At 48.4% G+C, this 21,718-nt stretch overlaps 2 protein-coding genes across 11 annotated transcripts in view; one reads left to right on the top strand and one right to left on the bottom strand.

Moving 5' to 3' along the window:
• LOC124299982 (autophagy-related protein 16-1) overlaps positions 1–21,718 on the top strand; it is a 237,884-nt gene that overhangs the window by 186,578 nt on the left and 29,588 nt on the right. The window lies entirely within an intron of this gene.
• The window catches only part of LOC124299981 (uncharacterized), a 93,513-nt gene that overhangs the window by 68,808 nt on the left and 2,987 nt on the right, over positions 1–21,718 (bottom strand). Inside the window, exon 1 of one of the 2 annotated variants that reach the window (XM_046753541.1) lies at positions 12,884–12,904. The exons of the other annotated variant lie outside the window; for it this stretch is intronic. The gene's annotated coding sequence lies outside the window, so the exon portion shown is untranslated. Of the gene's footprint in view, positions 1–12,883; positions 12,905–21,718 lie in introns of those variants that run through there. 2 annotated transcript variants of the gene reach the window in all.

The following is a 21,718-nucleotide window of genomic DNA, read 5'->3' as shown; positions in this document are numbered from 1 at the left end:
TTGATCAGAGCCTGATTGCAGCTTTGAGGAACACGTCTTGCTGGCCACCTCTCGGTTTCCTCTGAATTGTTTCTCCCGTCGCGGAGGGAGCTTCTTGCTCAGATCGCTCTATTCCAATTACAAATCTACCTCCTGCTAATTCAGCCCCGGCCAGCTGATGCTAACCGATAATAATATTCCATTAAGCCAGCAAGGCTGTACATCACGGCCCATCACGGGCCATCATGAACTCCCTGCGCGTACCACCCGAGTGATAAGATCTACACGAGGCGTTAATTACCTAGACTACCGCGTTACACCGGCACCCGAGATATTTGCAGCTGGTTGAATCGCGACTATAAGATCAAGTATGTAGGTCCGGTGTCGAGCTTCGTTTCAACGCCACATATCCGCTGCACTTCGTGCTCAACTACACGAAGTCGTCTGTATAATGTCTCCTTGTTTTTATTTCGCCTCGCCTCGCCTCACCTCGCTTTATCTTTCCTTTCCTTTCCTTGCCTTCCAGATTCCCTTTCACTTCCTCTCTACTCTTCACTTTTATTTCTTTCCAATCTTTCTCTCGCTTTTACGTTTCTTGTGTTGCTTTCCGCTGATCCTTTGGTCTGCACCCCTGTGCCCCCATCGTATTTCGACTTTACACTCGGTTGCCCCCATTTTTCCATCAACTAAATTAACCTTTTGCGTTTGGTAGAGACTCGCGACGAGGATCGAGCCTCAAACTTTCTGTCGGAAAAAGAATTATATTATTATCCGCCTTCAACTTGGCGGTTACAATTTATATGTAACTCCAACTCACGTCCCATCAAACTAATTATCCTATCTACTGGGTTCGGTGTTGTCACGCAATCGTGTCTTTTCCTTCATTACAACCTACATAAATATAAGCCTTTTGAAAAGAAGCAACACGTCAGCGAATAGCTTCTATAAGATTCTTACGGGACATTGAGACAGTTTTCGTAAGGGTTTCGAAATATGTAAAATATTGGAAATTCACAGGGATTTTTTTTTTACATGCATTTTGTTGAACTCACAGTCATTTAAAGTCACGTGTTGTATCCGTGTACAAATTCGTGCGAAGGCTATCAAGTCTTCAATTTTATTTCGTATTTACCAGTATAGTACATGTGATAGATGTCTGCTGAGACTAACAAAAGACTTGTTTTGGTCATTTCAACCTCGTCTAACAATAAGTTCGTTTCTGATGGGAGATTGTTGGAAACTTTCAGAGGCAATATCTCACGAGTGGTTGAACGATAAGATACTTAAATTGGCGTCGTTGAATTCGTTTCAATGTCCCGTATAAAACACGAGGGTAATGAAAATGCGAGATGGAAGTGATTTTGAAAATGAAAAACGACGTAGGTAAACTGCTCTTCAAGCCGGCGACTCTGTTGAGAATAATAATATATATGGCCTCTGGTATCTACTTGCACGGCTGTAATCTTGCGATAGACTCGCAACGATTTTTATGGTTAGTTGTTGGCGAGAATTGTAATTTACAAGGTGTTATCGTCTGACAAGCTAGTGGGAGATAGAACTAAATTGCCGACGCCTGCGGGTAACAATTATGCGCTTGCCTTTAAGTCAATATTGAAACGAGAATTACCCAAAGATAGGTTACTCACGGGCCCATGCGCCAGACCTGAGTGAGGTGAGTTGTGTGCCTTCAGCCCCTATTGTTCTGTACTTCCTGATCCGTTTTATTCATACTCGTTTCTTGTTATTTCTTTTACAACGCGTATACGTACCGCGGACTCTGGCATTGAGTAATTTGAAATTCGAATATTGATTCTCACACTTTACCGCCGAACAAGGCATAGGTCTACTTTTAGAACCAAGTTTGAAAGGACATATCGAGTTCGGAATTTGAATCACGCATTATTCCCCATTCCGGACGTGTCAGTGGAATCTAAAGAAAACGAAAGCAAATAATAGACGCGTGACCTGCCTCTCTCGTGCGTGACGTTGCGTTAAACGGTGAACCTTGAACCGTACGTGCCTACGTTACAACGCTCATGACTTTTACTTTCAGGCAAAGAGACCAGCCACGTTTCTCCCGGAGAACCGATGATCCGACGATGAATTTTCAACTCGATAATCTCGCCACTGTGTCCGAACGGTGCTCGTCCACACCGCTCGAGCTGTTTCCAACGGCCTCGGTGAGCGACGATTGATCATCGGTATCCATCCCGTCGTGAACTGGCAAATATCAATGATCGCGTAAACTGCTAATCAGGGAATGAGCAATACAAACACTGTTCATCGAACCTTGCGCGCTAACAGTGGGTTAATCATAATTGATCAGACGCCACTGAGCCTGGAGTAGTCGATCAAATAAGCGCGGTAATCCGATGACTCGTCCGTTCATCCGTAGCATGGAATTAATTGGAAAAAATAGGAAATCAAATGAACAGTGAATTCATTCGAACCTCGCCGTGGTCGGAGAATGTTCTACGACCGAACGTGAAAGCTTTACGAAGCGAAGTCCAGTTGCTATCCTCCGGCTGCCGCGGAAGCCGCGACTGCGATATCCTTAATGGCCATACGCAATTAGCCACAAATCATTGGAATGATGTATAACTCTAAGGAATATACCCCCGTCGGCGAACTAGTCATGAACTTTTCCCAGGACAGCTGCAGCTGTGCGGACGATTTATCCCCGGGTGTATTGTGGATATCAGAGAAAGAATCCTCCCCGGAGGTAAGTAGGTACAAGTCAGAGAGACCTGACGATGAGACCGGCTGCGGCATCACGGAGAAATCGAGTCTGTCGGAAGTCGACTTAGTTGCCACGGTTAAGCCGGCCGAGAAGAACAAGATACGCTGATAGTTTACAACTGAGGGCAAACTGCTAAGTGCAACGCGGCTAAACGCGCCGGCTTAGGGGAGAAGAGAGAAGGACCTGCGTGAGCGGTCCAAGGAGGGAGTGAGCGAGTCGGTGAGTGACGTACGTCGAGAGGAAGAGAGCCCGGTTACCGTACGGGCGCGGTGCCATGTGCCAGGGATATAAAATCTATCACCCGGTCAATTGCCTGCGAAAGGATTCGCTGCCATTGCTGCAGGTTCTTCTGCGATCACTCGCATGGCATCGGCCGTCAAGCAACGCCTGACGTGTAGCCGTACAACGCAGGACAGGCTATGAGCAACAATAATAAAGGCGCGTATGGTTTATCGGAGGCGGGGGGGCAATTACGGAGTTTGTCATTAGCGATTTCATCGGTCAACTGAACGCGGTGCAGAAGAAATGATTTGAGAGTCCTGTTACATACGTGTGTGGATATATTTCGACTCGTATCACTCGGCAGTCATTAAATAATTAAAGTTATTATATTTACGCTCGTAAAGACGGTCAGCTTGTCAGAGCTCGGCGGAATGGCTGCAACCGGTAAGCCTAGCGGGCTATGGGGGTATAAAACTCGCTCCTGCACCGCGGTTGTGTTATTATAAATTCTCTAGGAGCAGTGTAACTGCACGCTGTTAGTAAGTACGTGGTACCTGCCGACGTACGGAGGCTCAGCGAGAGAATTACTCCTAATAACTTTGAAACGGAAGTCTAAGTGAATGTACCTTCCGGAGGGAATGGACCGGGTCAAACCGTACGTTGAATATTGAAGGTCCGAGTCCACCGCTTGATGCAGTCTCCCGCCATCCGGCGAGCCACTCGAGCCTTGCAAGGTCAAGCTTGAACCTCCCGCAAGCGCTGTCCATCTTACGATGCAAAACGGCGTAGGTTATGCAACGCGTCGTGGCGCAGGGGAGCCCGGCCGTGGCTGTTAGTTACACGCGTCTTAATTGCACGTAGGCGATACTCTCTTCCGATGCTATCACGTGGCAGCTGTCAACGCAAGCTGCTGCCCGCGCCTGAGCTAACGGGTGTCGTGTAAGTATCCAATTTGCGTGAATTCCAACACCTTGACGTGCCGTCCGGAAACTCGGCTTGCGCGCTGCGACGACGACAGAAATCGTATAACCGAGGGATTCGCGGCTTTCAGGAACTAGTCGCCCCGCGATCAGAGTGCGGTGGTGAAAATAAGAGAGGCCGTCATTTCGCTGACCCCAATTTCGACCCAGACGAGAGGTCGTCTCTTCTTGACAGGGTCTGATCGCTTCGCCTTGTTCCCAGCTCAACTGACGATGAGTTAAAAATTGAGATTATCCGTATCCAAGCTGAGAAACGGCGAGTCTGCTTCCCCGTCGTATAACCGCATTGTAAAAATGTGCGCAAGCGAGCAGTCTGCTGCTTCCGGTAAACATCGAGGTGTTCTCAAGCGTTCCCCAATAACGGGAAAGTCTGCGTAACTGCTTATCCCCTGCACGCTTGCATAATGCGCACGGTAAATGAGCTGCGGACGAGAAGCCTGGCTGCGAATTTCCTGTAAAAGGAGTCTCTGACCTCGCGCCGTACGCGGAGGAAGAGTGTCGACCGAATTCATTATCGGGCAGGCTGTGATTCATGAACTTGGTGCATATCTGCGCGGACACGAGCAGGCGATACGTTATTCTATTTGCAGGACGCGCCGATCCGAGGCTGGATAGTCAGCCTGGCCGGATCACTCCGACGCTTACGATTAGCCAAAGTGCGCGTGGGCGTTGCGGGGAAACGACTCTCCTTCTTCACCCCACGTATCGTCGCACGCACTCGTTACACAAACGCGAGCCTGAGCTCGGCTCTTACGTGCACCCTCGAGGCTGGCTCGCTTCGTTCTTCGCCTCTCTTGCTCCCAGGTTGCAGAGGGCCCCGTTCCTCTCCCTTTCGCGGCGCTCGCTCGGCCCGCAAATCATATTCAAGAAGTCGAGGCATTTCCTCGTCCGTTTGCCGCGGACTCGCTTCCGCCCGCCTCGAACTCGTTTTGCTCCGGCAGCGTCACCGCGCCTCGACGCCGCGATGCTGCAGCTGGCTCGTTGCAATTTAGAGATTAAAATCACGTTAGCGAAAGGGTTGGGCGAAAAAGTTCCCCCGCTCGCTATAATCTGCCGATCAACCTAAGCCTAGCGCTTGCAGAAGGAGGAAAACTCCATTATACCACTGTCAGGACTAGCTCGCCTACCACCTCAAACGTGTCGCGTTCTCATCTCTGTCGTAATCAACGCGATCCCTGACCCAGCTGCACCTGCCAAGACCTCGTACGCAACGTCCGACTGCGAGTGCCTCAGAGTGACAGCGGATTGACCTCCGCCCTGAGCATGCCGCTCGAGGAATTCAAAATTTCCCTCGAAGATGGTGCAAGTTAAGGTCGACGACGTCGACGACGTCGACCGTCCCTCGGGCGTCCGAGTCTCGTCGGCGGTGGAAATGCCTGCGGTCGAGTCTTAGCTCCCTCTCGCCACGATCTTGGCTGGCACTTCTCGCTCTCGGAATGCTTCTGGAAATTCTGTCCGTATCTTTTCCTCGTCTCGCGCCCAGGGCGCCTGCAACACCGCTGCGCACCATTGCCTTGCGACTCCTTATTCCCTCCTCGCGTTAAAGGTACGATAATCGGCCCACGGGCTTTTGGCTCTCGCCGGACACTCCGAGGGGGAATATGCGGGGGAAAGAGAGTAGGTACGACGATTATCCGACCCAAGCCAACTCGAGAGAAACCGCTATCGCCTATTGGATTGCGGTTCGCTCGGTGGATGCCGACGTCAATTGCTCGTCAGGCTCACCTCTCTCGGAACCACCGCAAGCTTTCGTTGACTCCCCGAGTCCGTATTCCCGCGGCACCCGCCGATCCACCCGGGATCTTAAAACCCTCCCGTTATAGGTAGGTACGTATCTCAGCCACCCTGGCAAATCGTTTCTGTGCTCCATACTCATACTCGTTTCTCCCACAATGTAGAGGATCGCCCGTTCTGACTCGGCTGATACGATTCATACGTGACCTGTGGCCGATACAAAAATAACCTTCGGATAAAAAGCTTGCTTTTCCGCGACCGCGCCGTCCTACAAGCCGGGAGGACACATTTTCGCCATAAAGGATACGGGTAATCCTTTCAAAGCTCGGCAAACCCCGTTCAAATGGATTCTCTCGAGTTATGGAAAGGGGAAAAAGACGAATCATTGAATTTACCGCTGTTTGGTTTGACTTCCGTCAGCCACACCTTGTATTCCTCACTTTCGTTTTCTCCGCGTATACGTACGAGGTAAGTGTACCAGTTATCGACAGATTTAGACCCAATTATTGACCCTTTTATTTTCCAAAATTATAAATTGACGGTACAAATTTTGAATTTCTCGATTAGTAAAACCAATCGCTGGAGGGTTAGACGCTAGAAACTTATTTTTTGGTAATTCTAGAACTAAGGATCAAACAAATACAACCAAAAAAAGGTCATGCATTGGAACAGGGTCAATAACTGGTACACTTACCTTAGTTGGTAACGGCTATAAAACTCGTTCAAATAGATGATCATTGACGAACAGAAATGAAGCTATCGTGAAGAGAAACGGACGGCGGTATCGGTCAATTCGTGTACTAGGCAGTCGCGCACAATGTGTGTATATCCATGAGCAACACACCTTTGCAAGGATGGGAATGCAAATTGCAGCTAGATCGCGCGATGCCCGCGGTGTCGGAACAGCGGGGGAGCCGTCTGCTCTGGCAGAAGTTGCTTTTTCTTGCTCCACCTCAGCCGCGACATGTATAAGCGTATGCATACATAAAGCTGTGTACTCGCGGCAGTATAAGCTGCATATCAGCCGCGTAACGTCGTTCCCCTATCTATCCGGCAGCCGTGCGAGGGTCTACATGCGCGCTTCCAGCGCACGTCAGCGATAACTTTTAACCGCGGATCCGCATCGGAATACCCGCCGAATCCGAATTCCATAAACGCACACATCACGATCGCTCCTCTGCACGGCAAAAAACGAGACGAGGAAAAGGAGAAGCCGAGTAAAGTGGAACCGCACTTACAAACCGAGGGAAGGGATCCCGGGTTTCGGGGTAGGTATAAGGCAATATTCAAGCTTCAGGGCAGAAACGGCGGGCGATTTTTGGGAGCCAGGTGTTAAAAATGTCGGCGTTGTCTAATTCGTTAAAAATTACTGCAAGTATAAATTTTGTAAATGACATTCAACACACGCGTGCCTCGCGTCGATTCTGTCAGCCCTCTGTTCTCCACGTTTTTCACCCTAGTTTGCCTCACTACCGGATGTCAGTCGGGCCTCGAGAGTCAACGCTCGTCATTTTTCAGATTGTCAAATGATTTCATCACGTGTGATTATGCTCTTCCTCTAGAATGAAACGGAGGGAAAATTTGTTTTGCAAAAAGGTACGTGAAATTTTATTCCCATCGATTAATCGTTGAGGGTTCTTAAATAGCTTTAATGATACGTAATCTATTTTTCGTTTTTTCTTCTTTTTTTCCCCTAATCGCTGAGCCATTATAAGCTACCAAATATCTGCATAATGAATCGTCCACCTGTGAACGCTAGCCAAAACCAGACAACGGCGGTTTCTCGCGGTGATTCCTGCATAATTTCGACACTCGCACAAGTCCGGACACAAGCCGCGTACGGCTTTGCGTGGCTTACAATTACCACCGTTCAACACGTAATTCGCTGTTTCAACCGCCACTTCTTTGGTCGCATTCAGCTTTATGGAAATCGGAGCTAATTGGACCAGATGCTGAAAGGCACTCGCGTAAGCACCGTTGAAACAGGCTAAAATTGTACAACGAAGCAATTTACGGACGACCGAAAATTCATTCGTTTAATTCAAGTCGAGTTTTGCCGACTGTGCGAATCGCGCGCTGAATTTCTAAGCTTAAAAATAGACGCGGATGAACAAAGTGAACGGTATCCGAGCAAATATAACAATTTCCACATTCCCATAACGGGGTTGAAAACAGATTGTGTTTCTAATCTAGCACGCATTGCGTAGGTAGGTATCTACAAACGATACCTTCGATCATGCCGTATTAGGGTCGTTTGACGTGTCGTCGGTAATAAATAAAATATCAGGTACATGCATCCGGTGTATGAAAGGTCGCTAACGTCGCGCAGCCGAGATCGGATGGGCAGGAAAGTGCAGGCGAGGAATAAAGTCATACCGGTACAGACCGTCGACCTGCCGGCCGTATATGGAGTTGGCCACGTTTTCAATTATACACGATGAACCCTGACACCGAAACAATTATCTCCTCGGTCCGTTACTTGGTACCGGCGCCATGGGAGACGCCGAAGCGTGGATGGCTACCATGCTCGCAATGACCGCAAAAGGTTTACCGATCGGCGCTACCCAATCTCCGATAGTTAGCTCGAGCGTGATAATTGCATGATTTTCCGTAGCTTAGTTAAGGGCCGACTGTCTTTCCGCCCCCGCGCCGACCTCCCTTTCTATTTCCCCTTTCGGCCGCGGGATCGGGCATTAAACGTAAGAGGCTTAGAGGAAGAAATTTACTTCCAAACCAAACTCGCCGAGGCTGTGTATAACCTCTAAGCCCCCAGCTTCTTCCGCGGCTGTCGACCCGCCGCACCAATTGCCTTCCAACGTCAGCAAGATGACGGGCATTGTTGCAGAACAGAGCTAACGGTGGGGTGAAGACATTAGTTGCGGAGCGGGCGGGATTCCTCTCCCGACCCGCCGTATATCTCATCCTATTTTCCATTTCGTCCAGAATCGATTCCGGCAAACTGGCGATCGTCCGCCTATTCCTTGCTTCGATAGATTCTTGGCAACAGCTGGAATTCCGCGACACCTTTTTCCCGACGTCCATCCGAGAGAGATCAGGGAGAATCTTGTTCGGATACTCTCCTCACCGGTGACAATGATCTGAACTACGGAACACGTGTTGGTCCAAAAAACTGCAAACGCTCGTGTATTTTGTTTTTTCTAATATCGTCATCTTTCTTGAGAAGAGTGGAAATTTTTTTACTCTTTCGGTCAAGAATTCTTGAGTACAAAACAACGTGGTTTATCTTCGTTATCAAGAATTTGACGATAGTTACGGTTTTGAAAGAATCGAGAGAAAGCTTTTATTGATAATGCGTTTTCAATAAGTCCTCCGAATCCTATATCGAATCAGAATTTTCATCACCGTTCGATTGTCACGTAATTCCCCGGGAGCTCTATTCTACCAATTGATTCTAACTCTCCGACTGCACCTCGGCGCAGCGCAAGATTCGCTTTTTCTTTTCATTTAATTTAAATAATTGAACAAAGGACCGTTCACCAAACTGCTAAACTCGAGAAGGATCTTCTCTTCTAGTCTTCTCAGAAGTTCAGCTGCGAATCGATGGCGCACCGTTCGTCTGACGATGGAAAATCTTATCACGGAAACGAGCTTACATGATATAGAAACGTGTAAAATCAGAGTGGATAAAAATCCGCAATGGGAATCCTGCATGATGTAGGAAAAATGCTCACAAAAGTGTTTCTGCACATCGCGCCACTCGGTAGGTGGTAGTGGAAACTGGTTCAACGCTGCCTGCATGATTGAATTTTTCTCTCTTCTTCCGCGCGGTGTCGATCACGCCGCAAAAGATTGCACAACTGGTTGATTTATGCCACGATAACCTGGCTACGTCGGTACCAGGATACGGAAGAACAGCCGGAGGATGAGACCGCGCTGCGTTAAATGATGCTGCATTATCTGTCGCCCGCGCTCTATTCCGATGGACAAGAGAGTTAACCTCATACGAGGCTCGGTCGTGCATCAACAAGCAGCTCCTGGAGCGACGGTGGCGATGTCCGCGATGTCCGCGTTATCTCGCGCATAAATTTGCACGGGTTTGCAAAGCAGGGTCGTTTTCATCTCGTCTCTTCCGCTCCTTCGACCTCCTCGAGTACTCGACCGGTAGTCGCTCCGTGGCCCGAGCCAACAACAACTCCGAGGAGGAAATCTCGTCCGCTGGGTAAAATTGGCGGAATCAAACTCTCGGAGGGCTAACTACACGGCATGAGGACCCTTTTCGTTTACTCCTTCTCTTCCTTCTTCACAGGCGGGAGAATTATTTCCCCGATGTATCACCGGAACGGCCGTGGCATTTTCTTGTTCCCGCAGCTCCTCGGATCGCCGTTACAACTCCAGGAGGCAGAACTACCCTCCGCCACCCTCGATCGATCCGCGATTCCCTTTCCCACACAAAACGGCTCTTGCACACCTCCTTCGCTTCGTTTCTTTCGATCCGTTTTCACGTCCCCTCCCGCGAATGTCGTTCAGGTCCGAAAACAGCCCGACATCCCGTTTGCCCCGTAAATTAACCGCGGTACAAAGAAGTGCCCGGAACCCTCTTTATACGCGCCAACGAAACGCTGGAAAGCTGCCTCGATTAAACATCGATGAATCGTCGGGCTTCGTGGGCGGTATTTATTTCTCATTTATGCTTAGCTTCTCTGCAATCCTTGCGACGATCGAGTGACAGGGTGTGATTGGAGATGACGTTGTGGTCAGACCGCGGTGGCAGCTACGCCATGGCGCGCGACATCAAGCGTGTCGAATGACGATCTGGATTGATTTCTTGTGCTGTTGGGAACCGGAGGACCGATTCTTGACGGTGGACGGCTCCCCTGACAGCCGCCGAGTGCGCGAATGAATTGAGATGTTGATTACAACGTACGCAATCATTCCTCGTATTATTGCGGTCGAGCGGTTTGAACGGCTGTTGTGACGGCCTCTGCATATTCGCTTGTTTTTATCAACCCCTCCGAGTAGATTATCGAATTGAATCTACCGCCAGTTCTTGCCGTTCGTGATGCACGCACATACCGACACTCGCTTACTTCTGCTCCTCGGCAAGGTCGGCCGTCGGACGCGGGCACCGTGAACGAAGTTGACATTAATCTTGTGATCAACGAACAGTGCGCGGTGCAGTGTGCAGCCCGCTCCATATTACCCAGCGTAAAGTATCAGTTTTAACGTGGTGCCTGTAGTTAACATCCGATTCAATTGATTCGTCGGATCGTCGGCTGGATCATCCTGAACAATTTTTAACCCTCCTCATCGGCCATCGGCGTTGTGTTAATTGGCTGAGGTGTGATTAGTGACGAGTACCCACGGAGTTGCCATTGAGGGTGAAAGATAAATGGCGATCGTAATGAGGGAGAAGCGTCACCCTAAACCGCGTGCAAGAATCGCTATGAAATCGGACCAGTCAAGTCGCCTCTCTATAAAATACGACCGGAGTTACCGATGGCAGGTGACAAATAGGTACTGTTACAGCCAATTTCTTTAATAAATGATGCCATTAGACGCCAAGAGGCGATAAAAATTTACGTAAAATTATATTATGCGCTTTCGCCCCCGCCTCGTCTTAAGGTGAAATTGGATATTTATTGAGCACGGTTACAGATACGTCATTTCCGCGGTTCCTTTCATGGCCCGGCTTCTCCTGCCCAGTCTATTATAGGCTACATAATGCGGCTGTTCGCAAGCCAGGAAGGATCCTTTCAAAGATACCAGCTGCTTCTCAAATTAACCGTTTCGACATTTTCCTCGCGCAGGATGACTTGCGTGAATAATTTGTCGTGCGTAGGATTGATCGGTCAGGGCCATTGTACGATGAAATCGATGCTGTACGTTATATGTAAACCAGACGTAAGCACGTATACGTACGCATTGAAATTTCTTCGGCTTTCCTTCTTTTCATTTCTCGGGTAATTCGCGTTCCTACTCTAGAAACGATTTCAAGAGGTAAACCGAATGCAGAACCGAAGCCAGAGCTGCACTCGTGCATCGCGGTAAAGTGCAGTTCGCGGATCGAGTAATTCGCACAACATTGATCCAGCGTTAGCGGGGAACGACTTGCGCGGCATGAAATTTTCACAGCTTCATATTTTCTGAAATTCAAAGAGGACAGAAAAGACAAACGCCCTTACCAATATAGAGAGTGATTGAAAAACTCTGCTCTATCGATAAACGCGGATCGGCTATTTACAGCTACTCGTACGAGGTACGCGCGCTTGCGTCAGGATGCGGGACAACTGGATGGATGGATGGATGGATGGACGGATGGATGGATGGATAGAAAACCGCGGAGATTGCAGGTGTAATACGTGCGCGGCTGAGGAGCAAGGCAGGCAAGGTACGCCGACCAACGCAAAGTTGTAGGTCGCGACTTATTATCCTGTTTTACCCGATCGATCTGAAAGAGGATTCTTCCTCGAAGCGAACCGTGGAACCGAACGCGTCGCTTCGATTGACCGTCAATAATTCAATCGATCCCCGCGTATGTGATCAATGCATGTAACTGGTACTGCAGCTGGGTCGCGTCAAGGTCGCATACTTCGAAATATGATCCTGCCCACTACACGCCGCTGGCTATTATTATCATTACCATCCCATATTGAAATCTGCCTTTCAACCGTGTATTTTTACCCGTATATTTATAATATTCTGCCGAAGGCATAATATAACGCATCTGCACTATCATACCATGCCCCCGGAATGCAGACAGGGTATTTTTCATCAAGCTTCAAAACCTTCCGCGACTTCGTCATCTCATCCGAGCGAATAATTTCTTTCTATTTCCCTTTCTCTCTTTACCGCTGTAGTGTCGCCAACTCGCGTTACCGCGGTAAGAAAAAAAAAAAAAAAAACGTCAGGTCTCGTTACATGAAACGAGAGAAATGGCATAATTTTTTCAGGGAGAATCCGATTTCTATCTGTATATACAATGGATTCATTCTCTTGTTACTCCGATCCTTCTTTGAATTCACTTTACTTTTATTCGTTGTTAAAATTATCCCTGAAATCAATCAGTGTATGTACACAAGGAGCGTATCATTCCAACAAACAGACCGTGGTTTGTTATTACGTTTGTAACAGGAAGGAGTATACAACAGGGTACGCATCACTGGGACTCGTCGTTGACGGGAGAAGAGTAGCACCCGCGCTGCGACTTTGCTCTTGCACTTTGGACGCCAATGTACTGTACCTCTGTATATACTCGTAATTGGCTCACCAGAATGAGGTATTACCGGATACCGTTCCAGGCAGCTCGATCTTCTTCGCCATCCTCATTACGGCGGAGAATACTGATTCGTGGTAACAGAGACAAAAGTAATAATAGTAACAACAACAATAATAATAATAATAATAATAATAATAATAATAATAATAATATTATTATTATTAGTAATGCCAATGGTTTGATAAAAGATTATACCCAACAGAACACGTTATTAACAATGGCTCGTCTCTCTTTGCCTGAAAAAATCCCCCTAATCACCGCGATTGACTTTTGGTCAATTCTATTCGAGTCCAGACTCTTTGATGTTCAATTCTCGACTACAAGAGCAGCGTATTTGGAAAATGATGGATTGGAATACGTTATATCAATTTCTCCGAACGTGTCCAACGGTGCTTTTATTAAAATGAAATTTCTCTTAAGGCTCGGTGCAAACAGTCGTTAAAAGCATTAGAGCAATTGAATAAAAACTCGTATCTGTCGCTGCGTGCAGCCCGTACACGAAATTGAAGTGACGAAATATCAGTAATCTTCTATACTCGTGTACACGTTCGTTCCCTTGGGCCTCTTACTGGTACCGAGTAGCCTTTATACAAGGCTTACAAATTGAAACGACACTCAGCCAGGTCGTCGAACCTTATAAGGCGTCTTAGTTCTCTCCAGGAATTACGTGTACACCTGCATTTCCGAAAAAACGGAAAGAGTTAGAAAAGAATCGGCCCATTTTACATGCATAATAGTTTCCTTCGGTAAAAAAGGTGTTGACACGTGAATGATAACGATAATCACAGATACGCGCGTATTAAAGGCCGACGTAGGTGCATAAAGGTGGACATAGGCGCATAAATGTGCACACACGCACACGCACGTAAAGAGGCGTGTGGCGCTGAGCTCATTTCGCTGAGCACGTGCTGGGAACCATGAAAACTTAATTATCGCTGGCTTACCTTGTTAAAGCCGAGCGAGGATCTCTTGCGATAATCGAGGCGCAAATATTTGTTTGGAAGTTAATTCAAAGGCATACAATACAAACGCGAGGGGCGAGCATATATGAAGGGGGAGGAGAGTAAAATGTTTCGCTAAAAGATTTTCGAATCGAGTGTAACGATGACGCGTTTGCGGGAAAAGTTTTGCCTCATCGGTTCAGAGGGAAGCGCTCGGTTGTATGCGTGATATTGACGTATTCCTTTCTTTTCGCGTCGGCAAACATCGCCGTACAACGTTTCGTCCCCCCCGCGCGCTTCCGGTAAACAAATTACGTAATTACCGAGACAAGTTATTGCAGCGTATCGGATCACTTCTCTTTCCGCGTCACTCCGTGTACAAACTCGTAAATTACCTATCCCGGAACACCGTACAGCTCTACGACCATTCGCTCCACCGAGAAAACTCTTTAATGCCTTGCCGATGAAAAGACGAGAGGCAGGTAAAACTTCCCTTTACACACTTTTGATTGGACCTGGTATACGTAGGTATGCGCAACAAAGAACGAAACTAGACGAAGTTCGAAGTACGGAAAATCTTTCCACGGAAAGCAAATCCACCGCGTCAAGTAATCGAATCGCGCAAGTTTCCGATGCATCGAGTCGATATGCCAATTTAGTTGTTTTGTGCTCACCCGAGGAAACGGAATTTCCAGGTCACCCGTCTAGCTCTCTTTTATGCGCCTAGCTGTTACCCGGACGGAGCAATATTTCCTCTTCATATTCCTCGCCCCTCGAGGCTGCAAGTGCGAAGAAAAGTTTATGCAATGTTTTCGCATCCGAGCAGTTTCGAATCATTCTAACGATCGGTCCGTAATTCTTAGACCATGCACGGGTCCGTTGTTGTCTACTCAATTGTTCGAGCATACGTGCGGAGAGTCAGAGAAACATCGTGAATATCGTCGTTCGCTGAATGCTCACTGATAGAATGTAAAACAAAAATAGTAATGTCAGCGGATTCTTTACTACACTTTATCGACTTGTATCGTATTGTATTGTAATTGCCATAAATGTGTACCGATTGAGAAAAAAGGAAAAAGCTACGTGTGTAAAATATTGAATTTACGTGGTGAAATGATTCACGATTCGGTAAATTGCGATACGATTAAACCTTCGTAGCATCGTTGAGTAGGTACGAAATGGGCGTGATTCTGTAATACCGCAAGTAAATTTCAAAGATTTTCGAGAAATGCTACGGACCGTGACTTACGACAAGCCCCTTTACTTTGGCTGCATCTAATTAAGAAAGGGCGACCTCTCCGGAGTTTCTGACTTTTAACTAATATTATATGAAATTGAAAAGTTTCGCCGTAACAAAACCGCGGTAATTAAAACGAAAAAAACAAAAAAGAAAAAAGAAAGGAAAAGAAATGACATTTAATTTCAAGAAATACGCGTGCTTGAGAAATTCCCCTTCGTCATAATGAGGCGTAGGGTTCATACTCTTTCGACGGAACTTTGAGGAACGAATGCAAGTTCATTATATGCTGTACGCTACAGAATAGCAGCGTCAGCAGCAATAGCAACGGCAGGCAGGTTTGTTCTTCTGGAATAGTAGGATAATACAAACGAATCGGGAAGTAACTTTGCGAACGAACGGAGCTGGGAAGCGGTGTACAGACTCTGAAAAAGGAGAACTGTAATCCGGTCGCGCACCGTTTGTTTGCTCGAAGAATCGCGAGCCGGTGCAACGGTCCTCGAGCTTAAGACTCGCTATTGTAACAATTAAGAGGCATCACTTACGCGAGGGTACGGGAAGCGCTTAGTAAGAGGGTATAAGGGGCTGGTGGTAGGATAATAATGCACTCGTAAAATCTGTGCCCGAATAATAATTCGTGGATTAAGGCCAGGCGAACGCGCATTGCTATGCGCGACTCGAATGAAATTAGCCAGGCAAAAGTACTTTGTACAGTTATGCGTCGTTGATATGTGGGACGAAACGTGACTCAACGAGTCACGAATACCCCGAAGCTGTGTGGGTTTCGTACGACAGGCAGAAGCAACAGCAGCAGCACCTCGCTTCGCCGAAGCCTCTCTTCGATCGAGCCGGGCAACGGTTCTCCTGATTTTCAACCTGTAAAGACCGCAGCATTCTTTGACGACACGTATGCTCGCAGCGGCGTGCTTCCGATACGCCTTCTTGTGCCCCTTTTACCGATCCACACGACGCAGCCGAGTCGGGGCCCGAATTTCTTGAAATTGGAAAAACCGAAAAAAAATCCCCCCCTCTTAAAAAAACAAAGAAGAGAAACAACGAAATCCTGTCGAATCACGCGGACATGTGTTTTATTCAATTCCCTCTAACGGTAGTCGATACCTGCAGAAAATAACGACCGTTCGAAGTGCGTGCTAATCGTACAGCGATGAGCTAAGTCGAGCTGCCTACCTACCCGACAATTTTCTACAGAAGGAGCGATCGGCGCAACGCGGAGCGAACAGATTCCCTGAATGATTAGGCGCAACACATGCGGGGAAAAAGCTACGCGGCGGTATTCAGACCTGAATGTTTTACCTAAGCCTAACCCTAACGAGCTTACCGCACTCACGTAATTAAACGTTGCGTCGGCTGACCCGTGCCCACGTGTATTTATAAAATCACCGGCTTCCACGGGCGCGTTAGCCTGATCCCGAGCTTCCTGGTTCACCTTGACCCGTAAATCGCCGATTGTAGGACTCGGCCTGGACGGAAGCCGGCATGAGTGGCTCGCTGTAGGAAAGCAACCCTGCCTGCCTACGTATACATACTTGCGGATAAGTAGACGTATACCTACCCAACCCATTCAACCGACCTATTCAACTTCGGCGGTGTGCGGGACGCGTTACTTTGCCGAGCGTTACCAAGCAGCTAAGCTTACAACGAGAAGCAACCGAGAACTAACCAAGTTCTGGGACCGCAAAGGCAAAGGCAAAGGCTGCGTAACAATTCCCGGCATCCGACTTCCCCTATTTATACCAAGATGAAGTACGTTCCCTCCCTCTACGTAGGTAAGACCTTGCACACCCCGACGACGCGATCGACTAACTTCTGACACGTGCACTCGAACGCGACATTCAAAAGAGGGAACCATACTCTCCGCTTCGTCACATTTTTCGTCATCTTCGATTGCGAATTCAAGCCACCTTTCATTGTTCAGAGGACTTCGGTGTAAGTTGAACTTGAGCGCAAGTGTAACCGAGTGAACTTTTATCGAGAGGGTTCCCATTGCGGAAAAGTATCGCGGTGAGAGATTATGAACGCGGTACCCTTCTTCTTTGGCAATAGTTACCAACCAGATCCAAGCACAACTTTATGAAACAAACTTGCACGGTTTCTTTTAGGCAAAAAGCCATCTGCACTTGACTTGTTATTCTAGGATAAATCCGCTGGGTGGCGACTGACGACGTCTGCAAGGCCTGCATCCAGGCTTTCCGACTGGGTTATAACAGTGTCAGCGGGGGTTGTAAACCCCCCCCCCCCCTACTGAGAGTAGTCTTTCTGGTAGGTGAAGATACACATTGGTGAAAGAACGCGGGTGCCTTGGAGCAAACGATAAGGAGCTAGGAAACGGGCTAGCCAATTCTTGTTCCAGGAGTTGGTCGGTTCGGGTCACCGCGGAGTTTTCCTGGGTGCAGAAAGCACCCGAGCGGGTACATATAATATTTTATTTTCGACAAAAAAGACCGGGGTGTAGGTGCCGCCGGGAGAAATGGTACGAGACGGAGAAAAAAATGGGAAACGAACAAACAAACAAAACGAAATAACGCACAGGGAAAATCGCGTGGGTTTGAAAAAAGAGAGGGAGAGGGTGGCGCCGAGTTCCTCGTAGTCTTCGCGGGACTTCGAAGGCGCCAAACGGCAAGCCTCGTTTGATCGGCACAAAGCGGTACATCGAGTGGTAAACTCGACTAGGCACGATGAAAAACAAAGTTTTGATAGTCGAGGGCGCCTCTCACCTCGTATACTCTCCTTCTCTCCAGTCCGTGCGGTGCTTCCGAAACGGCCTCTGTGATCCGCTTCCGTCGCACCCGCCGAACTAATTACGCGCTCGTCCTTCGCGTGGGTCCTAGACGTGCGTGCGTGGAACGCGCAAAGTTCACCGAAAGCGCCTTCGAAAGTGCTTTCGACCGGGCGATTGTCTCTCCGGGACTCTGTGTGCCCACCCTGCCAGTCTGGCTTGTCCGTCACTTTGTCACCGTGCACGCCGTGAGGGAATCGATGGCGCAGCGCTGCTTGACGTCGAGTCAAGTGACCGGGCACATTTTTGGTAATCAGTCAAGTGCGGGACAAAGGATGCGTGTCGGGGAACAAGAGCTGCGCTCCGAACCTGCCGAGGAGTTTTTCCACCGCTGGCAGTGTTCTCGAATGATATAACTTGATTTATATGTTTAATCGAGGAAAAAGGTGAGCTGCCCAGTTTTGCTCGAGAAAGAAAGTTGAAATTGATTTAAAAAATACCTTAAGCCCTACTCTCTTTCATTCGTCGTACCAGCCTTAAAGCTTATTTCTTCACGATGCCAAATTTCTTTAAAGTTTTTCAGCATCCAAAGGCTGTTTCAAGGCGAGGTCGAATTTCGAGTTCACTGCAAGTTTTATTGTAACCAGAGTACATATTCTATGCATTTCAGAAGTGCGATATAAAACACAGTACCAACCGTACATTAGTTATAAGTGCCGTGAAAAATTAATTCGGTTGCGTCAGAGAAGAATAGGCGGTAAAAAGAAAAGAAAATTCCTCCACAATCAAGAGACCCCTTCGAATTACATAAATAAACACTCTGCGCTTTCGTGGCAGACGATTTGACTTTCTCATCGTTCGTTCCGAGGTGTAACGCTGCTAGTGAATTTTGCGTTCGCCTTAGCTGCATACTCTTCCTGAAACGTCTCTATTAAACTTGACCTGTGAAATAGAAGGCCGTATATTCGCGATATAATGAGGTAAAAGAAACTAAATACTACCGACGGTACGATCGTGTAATTTGCGTTTACGTTGCCGGATTGCCGATTTCCCGGCAAAGCACCGGGAGACGATGAAGTCGGACGAGTAAGAGAGCTCGAGAAACGTAGCAAAGGATACAGTAAAACAATAGTGGACGGTGCAGGAATCCGCACGCGAGAAAAGGTAATAAGTATACGCGGAAGAGTTCGTATGGACGTTGAGTGGACGTCGTACAAGGGCGCGGGGGGGGGGGGGGGGGGGGGGGGGGCAGGCTGTCGTTTACTGCCGAGGCCGAGAAAACTTAAAATTGCAAGCGTAACGCGGTGCTGACGGAACGCGAACCCGCCGCGTTACACATGTTACACTATGTACATACAATATACATAAATATATATATGTGTGTATGTGTGTGTGTGTGTGTGTGTGTAGGTATATACGGGCAGTGTAAAATCCCCATGATTTTAGTGGCAACCGAAGCACCGCCACTTTCGGTATGCAACCAAAGATCCGAGCTGTGTTTGCGCGTGTGTGTATGCAACGACGTCTTACTAACGGTATAACGCACCGCAACGCGACGCAACGCAGCGCACGTCGAGCCTCATGCCTCCACCGACTGCAGAGGAATCGCCACGAAGATGGTCATGCGGCACGTAATTGCGCCCCGATCTTCGCTCATTCTTGTTCGGCTGACCGACCGACCCGCCGATCGCTTTATTCCCACCGGCGGGCCCCTCGGCACGCATCATCTGGGTCGCGGGGCCCCCCCTCTGGGCCTGACCGCGTTTCTGTGGGCGGTCCCGTTTTACCTCCCTTTAACGAGAGTCGCGCTTCCCGATGCACCGCGTGTAGGTATATGAACGCGCGTCAGTGTCGATGTGCGAACCGCGCAGGTAAACTGGCGATTAGTGTGAGCGAAGCCCCTCATCCAATGCTCCGATATTTCCTAACCCGGAAAGAGAGAAAGATAGCGCACGTGCATTGTCGGATAAGCTATCGTCATCGGGTGCATCGGGAAGAACGCCTTCTTTTTCGTTATGCGAAGGAATTCCCATCGCCCCAGAATACACGGCTGTCCCTGTTGTTTCATCGCGGTTGCGAATGTGTGTATAATGTGTGTGAGTATGTATAACACGCCGGGGGATTTCGCTGCGAAGGAAACGTGTGAACTACCTACTAGACATAACTGCTCGTTCGCGCGAAAGGCCGCAGGATATTTGCGACGCGGACGTCGCGTGTTATTATAATGCGTGTGTGTGTGTGTGTCTCTTTCTATGCAGGGCTCTGACGCCGGCATTCGCAACATTTCATTGATTATAACGCGCCCGTTGATAGTCTGCGGTCGAGTCAAGCGGTTCTCGAGAAAGAACTGTACGACATATATATTATATAGAGTTCTACGGCTCGCGCAGTTTTTAGTTTGAACATTTTTTACCTATTTTTTTTTTTTTTTTTGTATTTTTATTTTTTATTTTCCATCGTTTTTCTTCCTCCACTCGGCGCGTTTAATGCCGCACGCGGTCACGCACAACCGATCGGATTATTCTCTCCCCCCCCCCGATTCGATCCCGCGTCCCGTTTTTCACGATCCCTCTACTTCTCTCTCGCTCTCTCGTTCCCCTCCAACGGCTCAATTGATCGTCGATGAAATATATCCAATTTTTCTGGATAACCTTTCAGCCCGCGGCCGAGTGTCGGTGTCGGCCGAAGTCGACGTGAGCTGACTGTAACGTAATTGCCGCTACATCCGTTTAAACGTCACCGGGATAGCCGAGCGTCGCGTCGGTTAGGTATGAGCTTAATGGGCGAATGTTTAATAGGCGCACCCACGCGGCGCAGACTCGGACTCTCATCCGTATGACGCGGTTCTCGCTGCTCGCGTGCCCCCGAGAAATAAAGCAAATCATTCGGAATACAAGGTATACGGACGACGTAACGAGATTGTGCAAGCCGGGGTCGGGTCATTGTTGGCTTGTTATCCACGCATTAGCGCGTCCGAAATTACCGGACAAGGCGCAACCGCGGTCCCTCTCAACACCGGAGACCAGACTCCAAGAGTTCGAACAGTGCTGAGGTTCTTTAGACCACGTCACACTTTGCCCAAAGCGGTACGATGAGCCGGTTAGCAATTGTGTCCCCCGCGCAACGAAGATAATAAGAGAGAGAGAGAGAGAGAGAGAGAGAGAGAAATGGCGGAGAAACGGAGATGGGAAACGTCACGACGGGGCCCCGCCGCGGGATCGGAGTAACGGTACCCCACCAGAGGAAGGCAAGCGCCACTTAAAACTTTATCCCGTGCCTTTCGAGCAGCGCAATTTTCCTCCCAAGGCGAACGAATATTTTTATATACTCCCGAGGTATACATATACACCACGACGTCACGTCCGTCAGTCTCTCTTCTACATACCAGCAACGTCTGTCCGTTCCGACGTTGTGGGCACGCTTTTCACGGATAAGGCTGCGGTTATTGTACCTTATATGTATACGTTTCTGCGGAATTGCTGCAGCCACGGTGATAGACGAGGACTCGCTCGCCTCGAGACGAGTGTGGGTGTCGTTATCCTTGAGTTTTTATCCCCTTGGTGAAGCTGGTTGACATCGACGACGTAGCCGAATGCAGCCGGAAGTTGGGTCGAATGAACCAACCTTGCTTCTGGCCACGTGGCGATAAAACTCTCATAAATCACGATCGCGTCGCGAGTCGACTCGATTTTTTACGATCTCGTTCACGCCGTTAGTTTGTTTATGCATGTATCTTTTTTTCTTTCCAATTATCTACGAGTACGTCTCGAGGGTATTTCGCGATGGTATTTCACTCGCGACTTGACACGTCACGGCAGTATTTGCTCAGTGTCTCATAACTGGCAAAAGTAAAAGCAGTTTGTGTACGGAATCGGTTTTGCGTCTCTGTAAGCATTGGCATAATGTCTGGA

The sequence above is a fragment of the Neodiprion virginianus genome, chromosome 3 (assembly GCF_021901495.1).
Source record: "Neodiprion virginianus isolate iyNeoVirg1 chromosome 3, iyNeoVirg1.1, whole genome shotgun sequence".
NCBI classification, from domain to species: domain Eukaryota; kingdom Metazoa; phylum Arthropoda; class Insecta; order Hymenoptera; family Diprionidae; genus Neodiprion; species Neodiprion virginianus.
Note: the sequence above shows the minus strand (reverse complement) of the source record. Positions and strands in the feature narration are given on the sequence as shown.